Source organism: Neofelis nebulosa, chromosome 6, assembly GCF_028018385.1.
Source record: "Neofelis nebulosa isolate mNeoNeb1 chromosome 6, mNeoNeb1.pri, whole genome shotgun sequence".
Taxonomy (NCBI): Eukaryota; Metazoa; Chordata; class Mammalia; order Carnivora; family Felidae; genus Neofelis; species Neofelis nebulosa.
This window is the reverse complement of record NC_080787.1, coordinates 66,248,015-66,271,672: the sequence shown is the minus strand read 5'-3', so window position 1 is coordinate 66,271,672 and position 23,658 is coordinate 66,248,015. Positions and strand designations below refer to the sequence as shown.

Here is a 23,658-nt window from a genome sequence, read left to right as displayed (position 1 = left end):
AAAGTTATACAGTTATACAGTTGCGGTATTATACTAGTTTCCGGTCTTTGTTCATTTGTTTTCTTTCTTCAATTCCACATATGAGTGAAATCATATGGTATTTGTGCTTCTCTGACTTATTTCACTTATCATTATGTCCTCTGGATCCATCCACGTTGTTGCAAATGGCAAGATTTCATTCTTTTTTATGGCTCAGTAATATTTTGTTGTGTACATATGTCACATCTTCCTTATCCATTCATCTATCAAGGGGTGCTTGGCTGCTTCTATAATTTGCCTATTGTAAATAATGCTGCAATAAACATAAGGGGACATATATCTTTTCAAATAAGTATTTTGATTTTATTTGGGTAAATACTCTAGTAGAATTACTGAATCATGTGGTAATTTGATTTTTAAGTATTTGAAGAACTCTACAATGCTTTCCACAGTAGCTGTACCAGTTTGTATTTCCACCAAGAGTATAGAAGGGTTCCTTTTGTTTCCCCCCAGTCCTCATCAACCCTTTTGTTTCTTGTGCTTTTGATTTTAGCCATTTTGACAGGTGTGAGGTGATTGTGGTTTTGATTTGTATTTCCCTGATTATGAGTGACGTTGAGCACCTTTCATGTATCTGTCAACCATCTGTGTGTCTTCTCTGGAAAAGTGTCCATTCATGACTTCTGCCCATTCTTCAGTTGGATTATTCATTTTTGAGGTGTTGAGTTTTGCATATTCTTTATATATTTAGGATATTAATCCTTTATTGGATATTTCATTTGCAAATATCTTCTCCCATTCTGTAGGTTGTCTTTTAGTTTTGTTGATGGTTTCCTTTGCTGTGCAGAAACTTTTTATTTTGAAGTAGTTCCAATAGTTTATTTTTGCTTTTGTTTCCCTTGTTAAAGGAAACATATCTAGAACAATGTTGTTGCCACATCCAGTGTCGGAGAAGTTACTGTCTGTGCTCTCTTCTAGGATTTTTATGATTTTAGGTCTCACATTTAGGATTTTAATCCATTTGGCATTTATTTTTGTGTATGGTGTAAGAAAGTGGTCCAGATTCATTCTTTTGCATGTAGCTGTCCAATTTTCCCAAAACTATTTGTTGAAGAGACTGTCTTATCCCCATTGCATATTCTTGATTCACTCATCAAAGGTTAGTTTGACCATATAATTGTGGGTTTGTTTCTGCGCTGTCTATTCTGTTCCACTGATCTCTGTGTCTACCTCGTGCCGGTACTATACTGTTTTGGTTACTACAGCTCTGTGGTGTATCTGGAAATCTGGGATTGTGTTACTTTCAGTTATATTCTTCTTTTTCAGGATTATTTGGCTATTCAGGGTCTTTTGTGGTTCCATACAAATTTTAGGATTATTTGTTCTAGATCTATGAAAGTTGGTGTTGGTATTTTGATAGAGATTGCATTAAACCTGTAGATTGCTTTTGGTAGTATGGATATTATAACAACATTCGTTCTTCTGATCCATGGGCATCAGATATCTTTCCATTTGTTTGTGTCATCTCCAACTGTTTTATTAATGTTTTAAAGTTTTCAGAGTACAGGTCTTTCACCTCCTTGGTTCAATTTATTCCTAGGTATTTTATTCTTGTTGGTGTAGTTGTCATTGGGATTGTCTTCTTAGTTTCCCTTTCTGCTTACTTCATTATTAGTGTATAGAAATGCAACAAATTGCTGTATATTAGTGTATAGAAATACAACAGATTAATTTTGTATCCTTTGACCTTACTGAATTCATTTATCAGTTCTAGTAGTTTTTGGTGGGGTCTTTATTGTTTTCTGTATATAGTATCATGTCATGTGTAAGTAGTGAAAGTTTTACTTCCTCCTTACCAATTTGGATGCATTTTATTTCTTTTTTCTTGTCTGGCTGCTGTGGCTAGGACTTCTAATAAAAGCTGTGAGATTGGACATCTTTGTCTTGTTTGTGATCTTAGGGGAAAAGTTGTCAGTTTTTCACCACTGAGGATGATGTTAGGTGGGTTTTTCATAGATGGTCTTTATTATGTTGAAGTATGTTCCCTCTAATACTACTTGTCGAGAGAGTTTTTTTTATCCTGAATAGATGTTTTACTTTGTCAAATGATTTGTCTGCATCTACTGAACTACTCATTGGTTTTTATCCTTTGTCTAGTTAATGTGATGTATCATGTTGTTTGATTTGAAATATTGAACCCCCTTACATCCCTAGAATAAGTCCCAACATTCCATCATGGTGAATGCTTTTTTTTAATGTATTGTTGGATTCAGTTTGCTCATATTTTGTTGAGGAATTTTGCATCTATGTTCATGAGAAATATTGGACTGTAGTTTTCTTTTTTTGTAATGTGTTTGTCTTGTTTTGGTGTCAGGGTATTGCTGGCCTTGTATAATGGATTTGGAAGCTTTCTGTCCTCTTCTGTTTTTGGAATAGTTTGAGAAGAACAGGCATTAACTCTTCTTTATATGTGTGGTAACATTCACCTATGAAACTGTCTGGCCCTGGACTTTTGTGGGGTTTTTTGGGGAATTTTTTGATTACTGATTCAATTCCATTGCTAGTAATTGGTCTGTTTAAATTTCCTATTTCTTTTTGCCTTAGTTTTGGTAGGCTATATGTTTCTAGGAATTTATCCATTTCTTCTTGGTTGCCTAATTTGTTAGCATATAATTTTTTATTATATTTTCTTATTATCCTTTGTATTTCTGTGGTGTCATTGTTATTTCTCCTTTTTCATTTATAATTTTATTTATTTGAATCATTTCTCCTCCTCTCTCTCTCTCTCTTTTTTAGATGAGTCTGGCCAAAGGTTTATTAACTTTGTTGATATTTTCAAAGAACAAGCTCTGGGTTTCATTGATGTGTTCTATTGGCTTTTTTAGTCTCTATTTTATTTATTTGTGCTCTAATCTTTATTACTTCATCTACTGGTTTGTGGTTTTGTTTGTTCTTCTTTTTCTAGTTCATTTTGCTGTAATATTAGGTTGTTTATATGAGATTATTCTTGCTTCTTGGGGTAGATCTGTATTACTGTAAACTTCCCATTTCAAACAGCCTGATGCATCCCAAAGATTTTGGACCATTGTGTTTTCATTTTCATTTTTTTTCATGTATTTTTTAAATTTCCTCTTTGATTTCTTGGCTTACCCATTTATTGTTTAGTAACATGTTATATACCTCCATGTAATGGTGTTGTTTCCAGATTTTTTCTTGTGATTGATTGGTAGTTTCACACCATTGTGTTTGGAAAAGGTGCATTACGTGATTTCAATCTTTTTGAATTTTTGAGACTTGTTTTGTGGCTGAACATGTGACCTCTTCTGGATAATATTCGATGTTTTCAATACATATTGAAAAAGTATGTATTCTACTGTTTTGGGGTAGAATATTCTATGAATATATGTTAGATCCATCTGGTCCAACATATCGTTCAAAGCCACTGTTGCCTTATTGATTTTCTGTCTGAATGATCTATCCATTGATGAAAATGGAGTGTTAAAGTCCCCTCCTATATTTGCATTGCTACTGATTTTTCCCTTATGTATGCTAATAATTGCTTAAGTACAAAATTTTAAGTTGAACACTAAGTTACCAACAAAGGGCTACTCTGCCTGAGGTTTGGCCTCTCCTGCTTCTCATGACATACTCCAAGGCATATACAAACAACCTCTGTAGACAACAGTTAGAAAGCCACTATGCTAGAATTTAAATTTCTAACAGGCTACATAGGCCAGTGGTTGAAAGGACAGTCTCTGAAACCAGATGATCTGGGTTTTAATTCTAGCCCTGGGATTTTCAGATCTTGTGAACTTGGGAACATCCTTCAACTTTCCCTGCTTCATTTCCTTTAACTCTAACATGAGTATGAAAATACTAATAACATAAGGTAGTATGAATTAAGTGAGATATTTTAAGGGTTCTTAACTGTTTATTGCTATGGACCCCATTGGTGCAATTGAAAATAACATTTTTATCCAATCAAAAAAAAAAAGATATACAGAATTATAGTAGAAACCAGCCAATCATGGGGCGCCTGGGTGGCTCCATCGGTTGAGCGGCCGACTTCGGCTCAGGTCACGATCTTGCTGTCCCCGAGTTCAAGCCCCGCATCGGGCTCTGTGCTGACAGCTCAGAGCCTGGAGCCTGTTTCAGATTCTGTGTCTCCCTCTCTCTGACCCTCCCCCGTTCATGCTCTGTCTCTCTCTGTCTCAAAAATGAATAAACGTTTAAAAAAAAATTAAAAACCAGCCAATCATTTTGAAATAGTTATCCAATTATTAAAGATCATATGATATAATAATATATGTAATTCTTTACACATTAAAAACAAGATCTCATGATGAGCATAATAACTCACAATTTCAATACAGTGATGAGCATAAACCATTATTTCAAGATATCAGTTGTAGGCGTAATGTATGATGAAATTTACACTGTGATTTACACTGAAGGAAATGCTAAATTTCTATTGAAAGAATTGCTAAATTTCAGTTAAAATTTAGTGAAAATAAATATGTAATTCCCATTCAAATTTATGAATTCCTAAATTTTATTGAACTCTGAATTAAGAACCCTTGTATTAGAGGGTTTAGCCACATATCTCATAGATTAGGGTTTAAGGCATATTTGTTGCTACGATTATTACCATCATCATCACCATTGTCATTATTACAGAAAGTAGGAATATATATTTGGAATTATTAGTGTATGAGTTATGTTTGAAGATTCTTAGGAGACACTAAAAATTAAAGTTGAGTATTCTGCTAACAATACGGAATGAAATATGACAGTATTAACTTTTATTAAAACTATCCAAGGATATTTTCTTAAAACCAAAATACCAAAGATTGCAAATATCAACAATTAGGTGACCTGCTATATCTAAAGTGTTTTTCACTTATATCTGTTTTTCAGTTTTTTTTTTTTTTTTTTTTACTTTTCAGTGATAATTCTATGCTGTTGTACCCATGTCATCACTCATCTCCACATTTTGTCATACTGAATAGAATAATAATTTGGCTTTAAAAACTATCGAAAGTTGTATGAATCTCTTCAGAAGTTTCTTGAAGAGGGAGGAACGGCACAAATCTATGATCAATATCCAGTGAAACTTCCTAAAAACTTTTCTTATCTATCTTATCTCTCAAAGACCCATTTATGGGCATTCCTCCCACCAGTGAGTCCTGTATTCTCTAGTTCACATATCATAAGGGTATAGCTCAATAAGTTGTTACAAACTTAACTTACCAACACCTAGATCAAGAAACAGAAGTCCCCTCTTGCTCTCCTTTGGTATTACCTGCCCCCAACAATAATATTACCTGACTTTTTAAAGTTTAGATTAATTTTGCCTGTTTTTGTTCTTTTAGAAACATACCATACCCTTTAGTATGGATTAATTCAAGCAACATTATGTTTCTGAGTTGCATCCAAACTAATTCATGTAGTTGAAGTGCTAAATTGCTGAATAGAATTCCATTGTGTGAAAATACCACAATTTGTCAATTCTTCTTTATGAGCATTTAGATATTTTCCAGTTTGTAGCCATTAAAAATAGTGCTGTAATGAATATAACAGTTCTTATTCTTAGCTGAACACAGGAATGATTTCTGTTTGACATTCACCCATGAGTGGGATTATTTGGTCTAATCGTATAAACTAATACACAGGATGGAATTATCAAATCAGGCCCACATGAATTACAGAGATCTTATCCCTTAGCAAACTTTATTAAATAATTTCAATTTGAAGGCAATTGACAATTTCAGAGAGAGCAGAGAGAGGTTTAGGACAACAAGGGTAGTTTCTCAGGACCTGTCTTTGTTTGTCCAACATGTGGCTCAAAATAATAGATAAGATCTCTATGTTACATCGGCAAAGTCACTTCACACAGCAGAAGCATTTAAATTGTGAAGTCAGAGAGCTGTGTAGCTTAGGTGAAATTCTCCAGAGGGTCATTTCTTAGATGCCCTGGGTTCTTTTTCTATAGGTAATCCTTAACCAGGACTTCCTGACAAGGGCATTTCAGAGATAAGGTCACTTCTTCCTAGCAAATATCATTAGTCTATTTATCTATAAGTCCATTTATGAAGAAGATTAGACTGGATGACCCAGGAGCCCTTCTCTCAAGGATGTTTTCTTGGTGTAGTGATTGCATGAAAACTCAGTTGTTTTAACTCCTTGCTCTCAGCATAGGCAGCTTTAACAGATACTGCCAGTTTTACAAAGTGGTTGTACTAATCTTCTAACAGTAGTATATGAGCATTATGATTGCTCTACATCCTCACTAACACCTATTTCCCATTGTTTTCCTTTTCTTTTTTTTAATGTTTACTTATTGTTGAGAGAGAGAGAGAGACACAGAGCACAAGCAGGGGAGGGGTAGAGAGAGAGGGAGACACAGAAACCGAAGCAGGCTCATCTCTGAGCTCTCAGCGCAGAGCCTGATGTGGGGCTTTAACCTGCCCACTGTGAGATCTTGACCTGAGCTGAAGTGAGGCACTTAACCAACTGAGCCACCCAGGTGCCCCTGTTTTCCTTTTCTTGATTATGATAGGTGTGTAGTGATATCTCTTTGTGGTTTTAACTTACCTTTCTGTGATGATTGATGAAGTTGAACTCATATCTTCATTGGTTTTTTTGGATATCCTCTTTTGTAAAGTATTTGTTCAGCAATTTTTGCCCATTTTGTACTGGATTTGTGTGTTCTTTTCCTATTGATCTATAAAGGTTTTTATATATTAATGATAGTTTTTTTAAACATTCATCACCACGCATAGTTACAGAATTTAATTTTTTCTTGTGATGAGAACTTTTAAGATTTACTCCCTTAGAAACTTTCAAAAATATGGAATGCTTTATGAATTTGTGTGTCATCCTTGCACAGGGGTCATGCTAATCTTCTCTGTATTGTTCCAATTTTAGTGTGTGACCGAAATGAGCATGAGGATAGAATTTTTAAGATATACTATAATGAATATCTTTTCCCACTCCATGTGCTGCCTTTGTATTCTTGTTAGTATTTTTTGATGAATAGAAATTCTTAATTTTATCGTCTAGTTTTCCATGTCTTTTTAAAATCTAAAGTGGCCTACTGACATTCCAATTTTCTTCATCCATTAGTCCTAATTTAGGAAATAAAGGACCCAGGGAAACCTGAGTGAAGATGATGCCTTAGAAGGGAAGGAAGAGGAGAACCATAAATGATTTTATGCTAATTTGACCATTTCACACAACCACATAATTTTTATTGTCACATCTTATGTTCTGAAGGGTTAGCCCTGTAGCCTTCTGACAGTTTTGGCATTAGAAGATCTGAGAATGTTTGTTTTTTTGTGGTTCAGCAGTATCTATTTGCTACTTTTGCTTCAAAATATATTGTCCAATCTCTACTTTCCACATCAGATAAACAGAAAGTGTGTGTGTGTGTGTGTGTGTGTGTGTGTGTGTGTTCTACCCAGCACTATAACCAAGTACATTCCATATCTGCTTTTGTTCCTTAGATACAAGGAATTTTTTTTAGTTTTAGAGAAAAATGGACTTTATGACCAAGCTTCCACTTCAGCTCCTTCTAAATGTTTCACTTCTTTGAACAAAGCAAATACCATATGATTTCATTCATGTGTAATTTAAGAAATAAAACAGATGAACTTATGGGAGGGGAGAAAAGGAGAAGGAAACAAACCATAAGAGACTCTTAACAGTAGAGAACAAACTGAGGGTTGATGGAGGGAAGTGGGTGGGGGATGGGCCAGATGGGTGATGGGTATTAAGGAGGGCATTGAGCATTGGGTGTTGTATGTAAGTAATGAATCAGTGAATTCTGCTCCTCAAACCAATATTACACTGCATTTTAAATAATTAGAATTTAAATAAAATTTGAAAAGAAAAAAATAAGAATAAATATGTAACTATGTATTTGTTACTGTCAGGTTTTTGGATTAGCCATTCTAATAAGTATGTCGTGATATAGTCATTGTTGTATAATTTGCAATTCTCAAATAACAAGTGATGTTAAGTGTATTTGCATGTGCTTATTTGTTATCTGTATATTCTCCATAGTGAGGTGTCCAGATCTCTTGCCCATTTTCTGATTGGGTTTCCTGTATTCTTGTTAAGTGTTGAGTCTTTGTATGTTTTGAATACAAGTGTTTTATCAGATACATATTTTGCCTACATTATCACCCGGTCTAGGGCTTGTCTTCATTCTCTTAGTAGTGTCTTTCTCAGAGCAGACATTTTTAATTTTAATGAAAGGCAACAATTTTCTTTCATGGATATGCTTTTAGATATGCATCTAAAAGTATCTTACCAAGCCTAAGAACACCTAGAATTTCTCCTATGTTTTCTTCTAGATGTTTTAGGATTTTGCACTTTACGTTTAGGTCTATAATCCCTTTTGATATGATTCTTGTGAAAGGTATAAAGACTGTGTCTAAACTGTTCTTCTTTTTTTCAATATGGTGTCTAGTTATTCCAGCATCGTTTGTTGAAAAGACTCTCCCTTCTCCATTGAGTTGCCTTTACTTTTCTGTCAAAGATCATTTGACTATATCTGTGTGGGTCTGTTTCTGGGCTATTTTTAAAATAAGTAAAACTGAATATATCGAAAAGTTAAGTAGTCAAATCTTACTTATCCAATGGTTCATTTTACTTATAGATTGTCCGTAGCTCTTTCACATTTTCCTCCAAGTGTCTCTGATTTGGAGCAATGCTCTTACTCAAATAAGACCTACTCAAATGGTTGGGAGTGGGGAAGAAAGAGAAAGAAAAAAATCCAAGATCCTTTTTTCTCTGTTAGAAACATAAGGTGAACAGTGAGGAACGAGGTTGAGATAAAGTGAAGTGTTAGGATTGTGGAAATGAATTATATTCTTTCTCAGGCCCCTATTATCCCTAATTGAGTAGTCTATATAGAAAATAGGAGTGGAAAGAATTTGGTGGATGCTATTAAGGGAAAGACCTTGCAAAGTGTGAGATTCATTCTCTTCACCTTGTGAAATTTTTCACTTCATTCACAGTGGCTAACACAGTTTTCAAAGCCTTTATGTCATATTCATCACCAGAGAAGGCTTGGCCTATTCAGTATTTGATAGTCTTAAAGACCTACTTCTGTAATAATTTGCCTTCACTAAAGAAGGGTTATACATTAGTATCTGGGATGTTATATCACAAAATCTTAATTTTTTTCTCCCTGCAGATTAGCAGGTGATATCCTTGGAGTGTCTTTCTGAAGAGCATAGTATAACCTAATTTGGAAGGCAAATAAAATGCCTTTACAAACTTTAATGCTAAATTGGCAATGTACAGTGCTTGACAAATTATCATTCAGCACATTTTCTAAAAGAACTCTATATGTCAGTTGCCTATTGCTTTTTTCAAATGCCCCCAAATTTAGTGGTTTAAAATCACAATCTTGTATTATCTTTCATTGTGTCTTAAGCCAGGGATTTACTAAGGACTCAACCAGGAAGTTCTCCCTTAGGGTCTCTCCAACAGCTATGGTCATCTCAAAACATGACTTAAGCTGGAGGATCTGCTGTAAGGTGGCTCACTCCAACTGTAAGCTGGCTGGTGATTTAATGGTGGCTATTGGTCTCAGAGACCTCAGCTCCTTCCACTGGTGTCTCTTCAATGGGTAGTTTGAACATCCTAATGGCATAGTGGCTGACTTCACACAGAATGAGCAATCCAAGAACCCAAACACCCAAAGTGGGACTTATAGTCTTTTTTTTTTTATAACCTAGCCTTAAAATTCAGTTACTCATGCTATATTTAATTGGTCAACAGTACCATGATTCAGCATGGGACAGTACTAAACAAGGGTATAAATAGTAGGAGGCATGGATCATCAAGGACAGCTTGGAGCCTCACTACTGCTCAAACTTCCATTTAATATATTTTAGAGGTATCTAATAATTTTTATCATTTTAAAATGTGTATATTTTAAATTACTTTTTCCCCCCACAATAGCTCCTTAAGTGTAAACCTGTTCACTATTTTTTTTTTTTTAATTTTTTTTTCAACGTTTTTAATTTATTTTTGGGACAGAGAGAGACAGAGCATGAACGGGGGAGGGGCAGAGACAGAGGGAGACACAGAATCAGAAACAGGCTCCAGGCTCCGAGCCATCAGCCCAGAGCCCGACGCGGGGCTCGAACTCACGGACCGCGAGATCGTGACCTGGCTGAAGTCGGACGCTTAACCGACTGCGCCACCCAGGCGCCCCTTTTTTTTTTTTTTTTTTTTTTTTTTTAAATTTTAAACCTGTTCACTATTTTTAATACTTCCAGAATTATTTCATGTTTCTGTAGTTGCAATAGTCTAATAATTTAAATTCTTGTTCTTCTCTAATATTCTTAAAAAGTTAAGGGGAAAATATTTCTCTATAATAGCAATGTGAAAATTTAGAGCCATCTACTAAAATCTAGTCCTGTGCCTTTTAAGGAGATAGTCTATATCGGTAGTATGTGTGCAGTAAGTTTTAAGATTAGATACAGTTAAGCTATTATGGGTTCCACAAAGTTAAATACGCTTTGTTTTCTAGCTGTATTATTTCACAGCATTAGCCTTCAATAAGTTACTTTTTCTGCAGATCTCCAAGAGAGGGAATAATCAACATTTCCCAAAGTTATTGGACCCCTTAACCTGAGGACATTTTGCATTTGCATTTCATGAAGCATAGTTTAGAAAGTATTAAATGTCTTATTTTGTCCACATCTTCTCCCTATTTAAATTTCAGTATTAACAGCAGTGTTTATGTTTGAATTTTTCTCCGTGCCTTTCTGAACTTTATTTCCCCTTGCTACAGCCATCATGTTTGCTTTTTAATGCAACTGTCACCCAACTACATACAAATCTTCAAACAATCTCCCAGTTTTTCTTAGGATAAAAACCAATCTCTTTAATAAGCCATTGCATAGTCTGGCCCCTTCACCTGTGCCCCCTTTCTCTACATCCACACTGGCCTTTTCTCGGTGTCTAGTAATTGCTATGCTCTTCCCACACCAACAGATTTTCATTTGCTTTATCTTCTGCCGAGACTCCTCTTACCTTCCCTTTATACCTGATTAATTCCAACTGTTTTTTTTGTATCCAAGATCAAATTTTACTTGAAATTTCCCTCACTAATCTTACTCAGTGAAAGCCCCCAATTATAAGCATGTTACTTTGAAGTACCTTGTATTCATTTGTGTTATTATTTGATTACAGTTTGTCTCCCACAATAAATTGTAAGTTACATTCAGGCAAAGACTGATGTCCCAACTGGGGTTCCTCCATCTCCTAGATGCTGTACTGCTAATTAGCGCTAAGACATTAAGGTGCAGTGTTATGTTTTATATATTCATAATTTATGACAAAAATTATTACTATTTGCATCTCTTATTATAAAAAATATTCTCCTCATTTAGTAAAAGCATAGTATTTGTCACTTTCTTTAACAACAAGCAGCCACTTAATGAGAAAGAATGAAATATGGCTTTTTGTAGCAACGTGGATGGAACTGGAGAGTGTTATGCTAAGTGAAATAAGTCATACAGAGAAAGACAGATACCATATGTTTTCACTCTTATGTGGATCCTGAGAAACTTAACAGAAGACCATGGGGGAGGGGAAGGAAAAAAAAAAAAGAGGTTAGAGTGGGAGAGAGCCAAAGCATAAGAGACTGTTAAAAACTGAGAACAAACTGAGGGTTGATGGGGGGTGGGAGGGAGGGGAGGGGAGGTGATGGGCATTGAAGAGGGCATCTTTTGGGATGAGCACTGGATGTTGTATGGAAACCAATTTGACAATAAATTTCATATTTAAAAAATAAAAAAAAAAAACAAGCAGCCACTACTATCACAAGGTAAAAATGTAGCGAAAGCTCCTTGGAGCATTAGTAGTTAGACTGAAGTCAATCTTGAGATGAAGAATTCATGCTATTTGCATGCTATCTTCTTCAGTGAAGCCATCAAAGCAATCTTCTTCATTACCCCATTCTCAATACCAATATGTACTCATTCGATTAACTATGTTTAGGAAGCTATAAAACTTACAACATTTAGTAAACTTAGAGCATTTAGTAAGAAAGTACAGCAAAAGGAGCTGCCATCCTATCCCACAGGAAACAGTGGATAGTCCCAGGAAAAAGAATATTTGAAATCTGAAGTAGAGCGTTGTGAATGATGATGGTCTGGAAGGTGTAGAAATTGAATACAGTAGCAAACCTATTTCCAAGAAAAGTGCCGCAAAAATCCTGGAAATAATCCAGTGGTTAAGCATTTTTGAGCTGGGTTGGCAGTTTCGTTAGTGATTGAATAGAATCTGAAAGGCCTGGAGTGGTGGTGTGGAAGAAATGCAGCAATAGCAGAAAGTAATACCAAGTCAGGACTTCGATGTTACTGTTGGATTTCAGAATTGTTGAACTATAAAACTTGCCATGAGGAAGTGACTCATATGTGTTGCCCACTTTCATTTATATGCTCTTCTGGTGTTTTATTTCAAATAACCACAGTGTCTTACTTAAAGCAGAATCAAACTGTTCTTATAAATAGAGATACCAAGTTCTTGGAATTTATCTACTGTTGTGCCTGTGGTATTGAGCCAGTCATTATGAATCTCTCTGTTTCATACCAGAAGTAAACACATTTATTTAAAAATTGCACTGGAGAAGGTTCTTAAAATTCTGTCAGATTTTGAAATGGAAATTTTATATATCACTTCTGTAAATGGTGACAATGAGACCATGTATGTATTTATGGAGGACCTATTAAATCTGACATTCTGCTGTATAGTTTACATAAGATATGTCTGTTATATTATTCAAATTATCATGTATAATTAATACTATTGTTTTCAAGGTTAAGTATGCTATTTTGTTGATTTCATATACAAAGACAGCCTCTTTGTTTTTGTTCATTGATGCAAAGTCAATTATGATTTCCAGTACCTTTTCTCCCCACTAGATTCTAATTATTCATTGCTGTGACATTTAAACTAGATTGGCCTACTCAGCAGCATTTCCTCCCTCTTCTATATGGCCTTCTTATATTACAGAAATAGTCTGGTACAAATTACACTTTGATACTCCCTTGCAGCTGGGGTTCTCTACATCTTTAGGTTCCTCCAAGCAGATACACCCACCGAAAACTTGGAGACATTAATGAGCAGTAAGAGGGGGACAGTACCTTAAAGGCAGAGGGGTTCTTCTGGCCGTATGTTTGAGAAAACAACAAGGCCTGTGTCCTCGAGCAGAACAAATGAGGGGAGTGGATTGGCGATCATATCATGTAGGTCCTTGTAAGTGATTTTAGATACTTTGGTTTTATTTGAATGAGCCTGGAAGCCATTGGAAGATTTTGAACGAGAGACCTGTAAATGTAAATGACTTGCATTTTAAAGAGATTGCTTTAGCTGATAGATTGAAAAGAGGTTGTAATGTGGCAAGGTTGGAAACAGGAAGACCAGTTAGAAGATGATGATGGCTCCAGCTGGGTATTAGCAATGGTGGTGGTAGGTGTTTTCAGATCCTGTATATATTTTGAAGGAGTGTCAAGGGATTTCCTGGATTTTTCTCAGCCCAGATGAAGGATGACTCTTACACTGAAAGAGTAGAGTTGCCAAGTGTATCAAGGAGGAGAGAGCTCACCCCTATAAAATGCCATCCATAGGCAAAGGAGGATGAGGACTGAGAAATAATTGGCAGTGTGGATGTTATATGTGACGTAGACAAGAATAGTTTTGGTGAAGTTGAGCATCAAAGATACATTTAATAGTTTAAGAAAGAATGGGAAGAAGGCAAATGGAGACAGTGTAGACAATACTTTTAAGGAAGTTTGCTCTAGGAAGACAAAGCGATATAGTGCTTCCTGGCAGCAGTAAAAGAAACCTTTTTTTGTAGAGATAGGAGAAATAACCAGGCATTTATATATTAATATACTAGCAGATAAGATGTCTTAATGTAATAGAGACAGAAGAGAATTGCTAGAGAGATGTCCTTGAGTAGTAAAGAAGAGATGGAATCCAGTATTCATGTGGATGGCTTGGTTTTAGACGGATATAGGCATAGTTCATCTCTAGTAATAAGAAAGAAGGCAGAGCATATAGGTTATAGATGCAGGTTGGGATCTGGAAGTGCTCTTCTAATTGTTTCAATTTTACAGTGAGATAGGACCTAAGACCAACAGCTGAAAGTGAGTTTGGAAGAATTATTGGATCAATTAATAGGCAGGTGATGATGATATATGTCTCAGAAGGTTGGTTCAGGCTAAATCAAGTCTCCAGCCAGTGCCTTTGCAAGACTGGATATAGAGTAGGGGGAAGTGAGTAGAGAGAATTGAGTCTGAATTTTGCTAGGAGGATACTAGTAAGAACTAGGCAGGACATCAGAACACCAATCAAGAAAACTAGGGCTCAGGGTAGGTACTGATTGCAACAGTGGATGGGATCTGGAAAATACTCAGAAAAACAAGGCAAACAATGAGGGAGCACTGGATAAAGAAGAGAGGCTCAACTTTGTGTGTATGGGATGCAGAGAACCCACCCCAGGGAGAGCTATATCCTAGAAGAAAAATAAGCCCCCATTCTACTTCTAATATTCTGCTCAAGTACAAGGCAGGCTGAATTGACATGTGGAAATGCTTTGTTGCTAGAGCTTGAGATCACTGGAATAAATAGAAAATTGCAGAATTCAGCTTGTTTTTAGTCCATCTATATAATGCCAAATGGTGGATTCCTATCAATTATGTTAATGTTTTGTCCACACAAGCATGTAAATTAAAGCAAATAGTTGAATATTGGGCTTGTTCCAGCATGGTTCTGATATCAAAAGAAGACAGTAATTTCTAAGTGAAGCAGATAGTAATTCAAACAATTCAAATGTTTATGTATGCTGTAACATATTATTCTGTAGGAATATACTGTTATATTAGATGAGAAAGCTCTTGATAGAGAAGCAGAATATCCAAGATCACAAAGTGGTAAGTGATAGATTCGGAACTCAATTCTGATTTTTGATTAAATGAACATTTACTGACTTGCTATGTGCCAGACACCCTGCAGGGCAACTTGTTTGGTCTCATTTCCAGTCCAATACCTTTTCTAAACAAACAAACAAACAAACAAACAAACAGCAAAATTAAAAAGAAGGTTCAAGAAAGCTTCCATCACCAAAAGAACTATTTTTTTCTTCATGCCAGTTAATGTGAAATAATGCTCACACCTTATATTCATCAATAGATTCCTATTATTTTCACTAATAAGTGATTTCAACTTAAATCTGTAAACATTTTCATAAGAGTAGCTATCACTTTTTCTCATGCAGAATTCTAATGCCCATGTTGTAACTTTTTTTGCTTAAAATATCATCTTCTTAAGCAGTCTGCTATAAAATGAAGACTGTTTTCAATTTGTCAAAGAGGAAAAATGTTGGTGGTGTTGGTATCAGGGCAGTTAATATCAGTGAATTCATGCCCTGCCGTTTCTCCAATGAACACTCAGTTTTTGACTTCAGACTAGTGTGCTAAGAGATGGTAAGAAGATTGCTCCCACTTTGCACCTGAATTCATCTTGTAGGCAGGTGTTTATAGCTACTTTAAATGAGTGTTCAGATAATATGGTGCATTTTGTCCTCACTATGCCACAGCAAGTAATCAGACTTAAGAAAGAGATGTGTGCTTGAGGAAATCTGTCAATAAGTTGACAAAGTTGATCTTTATAAAGAGCTAATGGCTTGACTATTTAAATGCTTGCTTGGGAGAAGCATTATGAAGACAAAACTTCTAACAATGCCTGTGGTAGTGCAAGCTAAAGCTCCAATTATTTACTGTACTAGTATTTTAAGATCAATATTCCTTTAATTTATACAGTTTAGAAGCAAGATGGGACTTTATGTAGCAGTATTTCACTCTACCATCTGGGGAAGGTTGTTTTTTAAGAATATATATGACTACTTGAAAATTCCATCATGATGTGTGAAACTTGGCATGGGTGATAATAAAATATATATATATATTAAAGGTCTTTCTTTAGGAAACATGGGACTAGAAATTGGTATACTTGTTCTAAGTGTATTGATCAAGATCTCTGATTATCTATCCTTTGCCGAAACTTGTTGCTTTTCTGAAACCTAAATGGCTTCTTAATAGACCAGTGTAAGTATGAATTGGCATAGTTACTTTAATAAAGCGCTAACATATTAGAGAAGATTCCAAAGAAATTTTCAGAGACTCTTATTTAAAAGCTGATTTGTGGTTAAGAATCCTAAACAAACTAGAATTGAGTGATCACTCAGTTCCATTGCTAAAGAATTTTCATTATTTAAAAAAAACACTTTTGGTGAGGCTGTCCTCACTGCTTCTACCTTCTACCTTCTATCTTTAAATTTTGCATATGATTTTACCTTAGCTTCATTCATTTTTTTGAATGAACAGTACTTTCATATGTTTCAAAAATTAAAATGAATCAGAAGGTGTAAATTGAGACGTTTTGGTCCTTCTGTTTCCTTCCATCCCCAATAAAGGATATTTTCTTGATAATATTTGTAGGCCATCTCTAAGCTATCTGGGGATTCAGCCCTTCTCCTCAAAGGAAGAGCCATTACAAGTCAGTGTTAAGTGTACTTGCTAGTTTTTTCATTGAATAATCACCATAGTACACAGGCAAATTATAGAAAGTGTCAATGTTTCTCTTTTCCTCTTTGGTTTGCGTAAAGTCACAAATATATCCTCTCTAACAGTGGAGAAGTCCATCTCTCTGGATTTGTAAATATAACAAAATCAATGTGTACATGGGATGATTTAGTAGTTCAAAGGGAAAAGACAAATCAGACAAAATGGTCCCTATGGAACTGACTTATTCAAGAAAAATGATAATTAAGAAAAATCAAATGTGTCCACTCAACAAGATTCAAGGTGATCTTGCATTTATGTAAATAGAATTGGAAACTAGGAAAGCTTTATTTCTGGTAACTCATGATTACTGAATTTGAAAAAAACAATTGAGTCATTGGACTACATTAGATACCACAGAAAACTGGGGCAGGATCCAGTTTCTTGAGTTGTTTTTCTATCAGATAACACAGGGGAAAGAAAGTAAATGAATAGGATATAAACAGCATGGACAATAGATTTAGAAAATCATATTTGGCAAAGCAAAAGTAATATGAAAACAGAGAGGGAGAAAAATCATGAAAGATTCTTAAATACAGAAAACAAACAGGGTTGCTGGCTGGGTGTTGGGTGGGGGGGATGGGCTAAATGGGCAAGGAGCATTAAGGAGGACACTTTGTTGGGATAAGCACTGGGTGGTATGTGTAGGTGATGAATCACTAAATTCTAATCCTGAAATTATTATTAAAAATGAATAAACATTAAAAAAAGAAATGTTTAAAAATGTTTCCCAAGTGTTCTTGAATGTAACAGCTTTCTGAACACTTCTGTAAAATTTCTGCTTCCTGTGCCCCTTCCTCAAAGATGCTAGTCCACTATGTTGGGATTTGTACTTTGGTGTATCTATTTTTCAAAATAAGAACACTAAGTGATTTTAACGATATGGGAATTTTGGGAAACACTGCCACAAATGAAAAAATAAAAAACTAACTTCAAAAGAAAATTTAAAAACAAATACACACATTATTTCTGAAAGCTTAAAAAAGACTTATCTTTATAATAAATAGGTCCATAAAATACCAAGCAAAATTAATAAAAAATAATATATTCTGTAAATTAAATTTCAAAAATAAAGGGGAACTCCTTAAATATCCGATCAGAGGGGCAACTGGGTGGCTCAGTTGGTTGAACGTTGGACTTTGGCTCAGGTCGTGATCTCATGATTCGTGAGTTTGAGCCCTGCATTGGGCTCTGTGCTGACACCTCGCCACTTGGAGCCTACTTTGGATTCTGTGTCTCCCTCTCTCTCTGCCCCTAACCCGCTGACGCTCTGTCTCTGTCTCTCTGTCTCTCTCTCTCTCTCAAAAATAAACATTAAAAAAATTTAAAAACTAAATAAATATCCATCAGAAAACCTTATAAAAGTCAAAAATTAGTTGTCCTACTTCTGCAAAACTAAATACCAGAAGATGAGGAAGAAATGTCAACACAGTTGGTAGGAAGACTATAGTCCCTGGAAAGCTGTTGTTCATTGGAGGGATAAGAAAGACATCTGCAGGGCGCCTGGGTGGCTCAGTCGGTTAAGCGTCAGACTTCAACTCAGGTCACGATCTCGTGGTCCGTGAGTTCAAGCCCCGCGTCGGGCTCTGGGCTGATGGCTCAGAGCCTGGAGCCTGCTTCGGATTCTGTGTCTCCCTCTCTCTCTGCCCCTCCCCCATTCATGCTCTGTCTCTCTCTGTCTCAAAAATAAATAAACGTTAAAAAAAAATTAAAAAAAAAAAAAAAAGAAAGACATCTGCAGATGAGCAGGTCACAGCATTTTATCTGCTTACCTCTCCGGAAATTATTTTTAAGTTTTTTAACGCTTATTTATTTATAACACTTATCTCTGTCAACGGAGAGACAGAGAGAGACAGTGCATGAGCAGGGGAGGGGTAGAGAGAGGGGGAGACACAGAATCTGAAGCAGGATCCGGGCTCTGAGCTGTCAGCACAGAGCCCATCACAGGGCTCAAACTCATGAACCACAGGATCATGACCTGAGCCAAAGTCAGATGCTTAACTGACTGAGGCACCCTGGTGTCCCGTCTCTCCTGAAATTATTACTCAAAGAAGAATTTTTATTAAAAATTAGAGGAAATCCCATAAAGGAGACACAAGAGGGAACCCTAAACTATGTGTATGAAATCAAATCCTTGGCTGATTCTTGGACTGCACGTGTGTGGAACAAGACTCTACCCATCTCAGGCCCTACCACCACTTGGCCCTATCTTTCCCTACCTGCTCCAGAGAAAAGCTGCATAGAGATTTTTAGCAGCTACCTGGATGCTGGGAAGATAGAGTTTGCAGTTTGATTCCTACTGATTTAATGGTGTTTGGAAAAGACCTCAGACTGCCCATGGAACCTGGAGGGTCATAGCTTAAGAGTAAGAACCATGTCTCAAATGTAAGGGCAAAGTGAAATGCACCTGCTTTCACAAAGCCTGAAACCACACCTCCACACCCTCGAAATGATCCTCCACTAATTTAATTGTTTGTTGGAACAAAACTCAATACTCTTCAAAGGAAAATAACAGAGTTTTGTACTGGAATCTGAGTGGGGGAAGAATAGATCAAAAGAATGGAATAACTTCTTTAAACGAAGCCAAACAAACATACTGTAGTAAGTTGTACTATATGCAGTTGCATTCAATGGCGCAGGAGGTAGCTGTGACTTAAAAAGCAGTGGCTTAAAAAGCCACTCAAGGTAGCAGTGGCTAAAAAGTTCTACAGTGTATCATTTGCAATGTTTAGTATATAATAGAATAAATCTATGCATATGAAGAAACAGAATAATTCACAGTCAAGAGAAAAATACAATTAATAGAGACAGAACAGTTTATTTTTTAGTTTTTGGGTTTTTTTTTACATTTATTTGTTTTTGAGAGACAGACAGAGTGTGAGCAGGGGAGGGGCAGAAAGAGAGGGAGACACAGAATCTGAAGCAGGCTCCAGGCTCTGAGCTGTCAGCACAGAGCCTGATGCGGGGCTCGAACCCACAGACCGTGAGATCATGACCTGAGCCGAAGTCAGGTGCTTAACTGACTAAGCCACCCAGGTGACCCCAGAAGAGATCATTTAGATGATGAAATTAGCTGACACTGATTTTAACATAACTATGGTTGAGTGCCTGGGTGGCTCAGTGGGTTAAGCGTCTGACTCTTGATCTTGGCTCAGGTCATGTTCTCATGGTTTGTGAGATCAAGCTCTATGTTGGGCTCTGCACTGAGCATGGAGACTGCTTGGGATTCTCTCTCTCCCTCTCTCAAAATAAATAAATAAACCTAAAAATAAATTAAAATAGCTATGGCTAATATCTTAAGGAATCTACAGGAAAAGATGGAAATAGTAGGAAGAAAATAAAAAATTTTCAAGGTGCCTGTGTGGCTCAGTCTTTAAGCACCTCACTTTGGCTCAGGTCATGATCTCATGGTTTGTGAGTTCAAGTCCCACTTCTGATGAGCCCCCCTTCAGGTGAGCCCTGTTTTTCTCTCTCTCTCTCTTTCTCTGTCTCCCTCTTCGTCTCTCTAACTCTCACTCACTTGTGCCCTCTTTCTCTCTCAAAAAAGAAAAATAGAGAAAGTCTAAAAAATTTGTGACAATCCTAGACCTAAAAAATATCTGAAACAACTTAACTGTATGTTATTAATAAACAGTATAGGAACAACTGTTTGAGAAGGGAAAAAAATTAGACTTCCCCTGACACTTTGCAGGCAATATGATTTATGTGTAAAAAATGTGTAATTTTTATATCAAAATATTAAAGTATTTAAAGTGAAGCCATAACATATTTTTAAATATAAGTAATATTTCCATTATTTTTCATTTCATAAAAGTTTTCTTTTTTTGAAGTTTTTATTTTAATCCCAGTTAGTTAACATAGCATTACATTAGTTTCAGGTGTACAATATAGTGATTCAACAGTTCCGTACATCACCCAGTGCTCATCACAAGTGCACTCCTTAATCCCTCTCACCTATTTCACCCATCCCCCACTCTTCCCTCTGGTTACCATCAGTTCTCTATAATTAAGATTCTGTTTCTTGGTTCCTCTCCTTCTCCCTCTCTCTCCTTTCCCTATTTTGCTCATTTGTTTTTTTCTTAAATTACACAAATGAGTGAAATCATGTTATTTGTCTTTCTCTGACTTATTTCACTTAGCATTATAACTCTTTAGCTCTGACCATGTTGCAAATGACAAGATTTCATTCTTTTTTTTTATAGCTGAATACTATTCCATTGCACGTACACACACACACACACACACACACACACACACACATACACACACACATACCACATCAACTTTATCCACTCAGCAGTCTATGGACACTAGATACTTGGGCTGCTTCCATAATTTGGTTCTTGTAAATAATGTTGCTATAAACATAGTGATGCATATATCCCTTTGAGTTAGTGTTTTTATATTCTTTGGGTAAATACCCAGTGATACAATTTTTGGATTGTGGGGTAGTTCTTTTTTTGAAACTATTTTCAACTTTTTGAAAATCCTCCATACTGTTTTCCACATTGACTGCACCAGTTTGCATTCCCACTAAGAGTGCATGAGGGTTCCTTTTCCTCCACATCTCCCAATACCGGTTGTGTCTTGTGTTTTTTATTTTAGCCATTCTTTTTTTTTTTTTTTCAACATTTTTAATTTATTTTGGGACAGAGAGAGACAGAGCATGAACGGGGGAGGGGCAGAGAGAGAGGGAGACACAGAATCGGAAACAGGCTCCAGGCTCCGAGCCATCAGCCCAGAGCCTGACGCGGGGCTCGAACTCACGGACCGTGAGATCGTGACCTGGCTGAAGTCGGACGCTTAACCGACTGCGCCACCCAGGCGCCCCTATTTTAGCCATTCTTATAGGTGTGAGGTGATATCTCATTGTGGTTTTGATTCACATTTCCCTAATGATAAATTATGTTGAGCATCTTTTCGTATATCTGTTGGCCATCTGTATATCTTCTTTGGGAAATTGTCCATGTCTTCTGCCATTTTAAATTGTATTATTCATTTTTGGGTATTGAGTTTTATAAGTTCTTTATATATTTTGGATACTAATTCTTTATCACATATATCATTTGCAAATATCTTCTTCCATTTCATAGAGTGTCTTTTAGTTTTGTTGATTATTTCCTTTGCTGGGCAGAAGCTTTTTACTTTGATATAGTACCAATAGTTTACATATTTTTCTCTTTTTAAAATATAGTTTGTACATTGGTGCCATATTGAGGATGGCCTCCACCTCAAGATAGTTTTATTGTAAAATGAATATCCCCCAAATTAAAATACAAACAAGAAAAGGATCTTTAACATATGTGTTACCATTTTTAATCTAAATTTACCAATTAATAGAATCAAAGTTCTAATAGAAAACTTGGCAAAAGTAAAAAAAGAAAAACCCTTGTAAATGATGAAATACATTTGGTGAAGAAATGTAGAAAATATTCAGTCTCAGAAGGAGGAAGAGATGCAACTGAAAACAAAGGAGATGACATTTTTTGCTTATCAGAATGGCAAGTTTATATAGTTTACAAAATAGGTTGACAGCAATGTGGGCAACTGAGCAAATATACTCTGTGGCTCGGATGCGAGCTAATACAACTTTTCTAGAAGGCATTTTGTGACATTATGTATAAAAATCACTAAATATGGTATTCTCTTTGACTTAACATTTTCATTGTAAAAATTTATCCAAAGGAAACAAGTATGTGAAGACAGATATTCAATAATACACATATATGTATATTTATAATGCAAAAAGAAGCAATCTAATTGCCCAAAATAAAGACATCCATCAAGTTATACTTATTTAATGAGTAAAGCCATTAACAATTACATTCTAGATATATATTTCTTGCTAAGATATCTGCAATATGTTAAGTGAAGGAAAGCAGGTTTGAAATGCATAGTGGTATTATGCTTTTGCTAAAAAATGGCATTACACGTATTCATATGCCTGTGTGTTTGAACAGAAGCAAATCTCAGATAATATGCATCAAAATAGTAAACAGTTATAAATGGGTGATGGAATTATAAATGATATTTTTAAATTGTTTATCTTGGGTTCCCTAATCAAAATGATGCAAGTTAAAGTTAGTTTCTGTAGATTTTATATACTGTTCCTATGTTCTGGGTATATTCCCTGTCATAAGCATGTTAAATAAATAAATACCCTTTAGCAAAATACCAATGTAACAATTAGCCCCACAGTTGAGTTGCACTTTGGGCTAAATAGGTTTCTGTGTGCTGGCATGTCCACCATGTATAATGTTGACAGTAGGAGCAAATGTATCTGAGAGTCCAAATAACATCCTTTGGAATAAAAAGTATCGTAGGATAGGAACTTCATGTTCTGTTCTTGTCACTCTGTCCCTTTGGCAATCACTTGCTCTTTGGGGCCATTATGAGTCTGAATAAACAAGAGACAATCTGTGTTCATACTTTGGCAAGTTTAATTTAGACAATCTGCAAATTTGAGAAAAATATTCCACCAGCTCCCTGTGAGCTCTTTTTACCCTCAAGTTGGCTAAAGCTCTTCTAGTCTTTCCACAGCCATGATTGGACTCAAACATGTGTACATAGACTTCTCAGTGCAATTTAGCATCGGCATCCAATGCAACTCAGTCAATTGTACGCCCTGGAGAGCTCCTTTTAGAATCGCATCTTTGGTTTCCTGGGTGATGTAGACATCTGCACTCATGTGAGAACAATACACAACTTTGTTACCAGAAGTGTAAGCTACTTGAGTTGTGTACAGGAAGGAAGAAAATCAGAACCTGCGCAGCATTTAGATTAAGCTTCTGGGGGAAAATGTGGAGAATTAAACTGGGAATATGCTCTAGGAGACTGAAATATTAAAGTTGAGTTGTTATAGTGTAATCAAAGCCCAGTGAATGAGTAAACTTCTTTCCTCTCTCCCAGGTTTGGAAATAAACCTCTAGAAGGAAACCACAGTCCCCTTTTAGCAATTTGTATTAAATTTTTTGTTGTTGTTGTTGTTACAGGTAGTCTTTGCACAGTAGTGTAGGAACACTGAATG

At 35.9% G+C, this 23,658-nt stretch overlaps 1 pseudogene; it reads right to left on the bottom strand.

Moving 5' to 3' along the window:
* Nucleotides 1–6,823: 6,823 nt before the first annotated feature.
* LOC131515536 (U6 spliceosomal RNA) lies at nt 6,824–6,924 on the bottom strand (annotated as a pseudogene).
* Between the last annotated feature and the right edge of the window lie 16,734 nt (nt 6,925–23,658).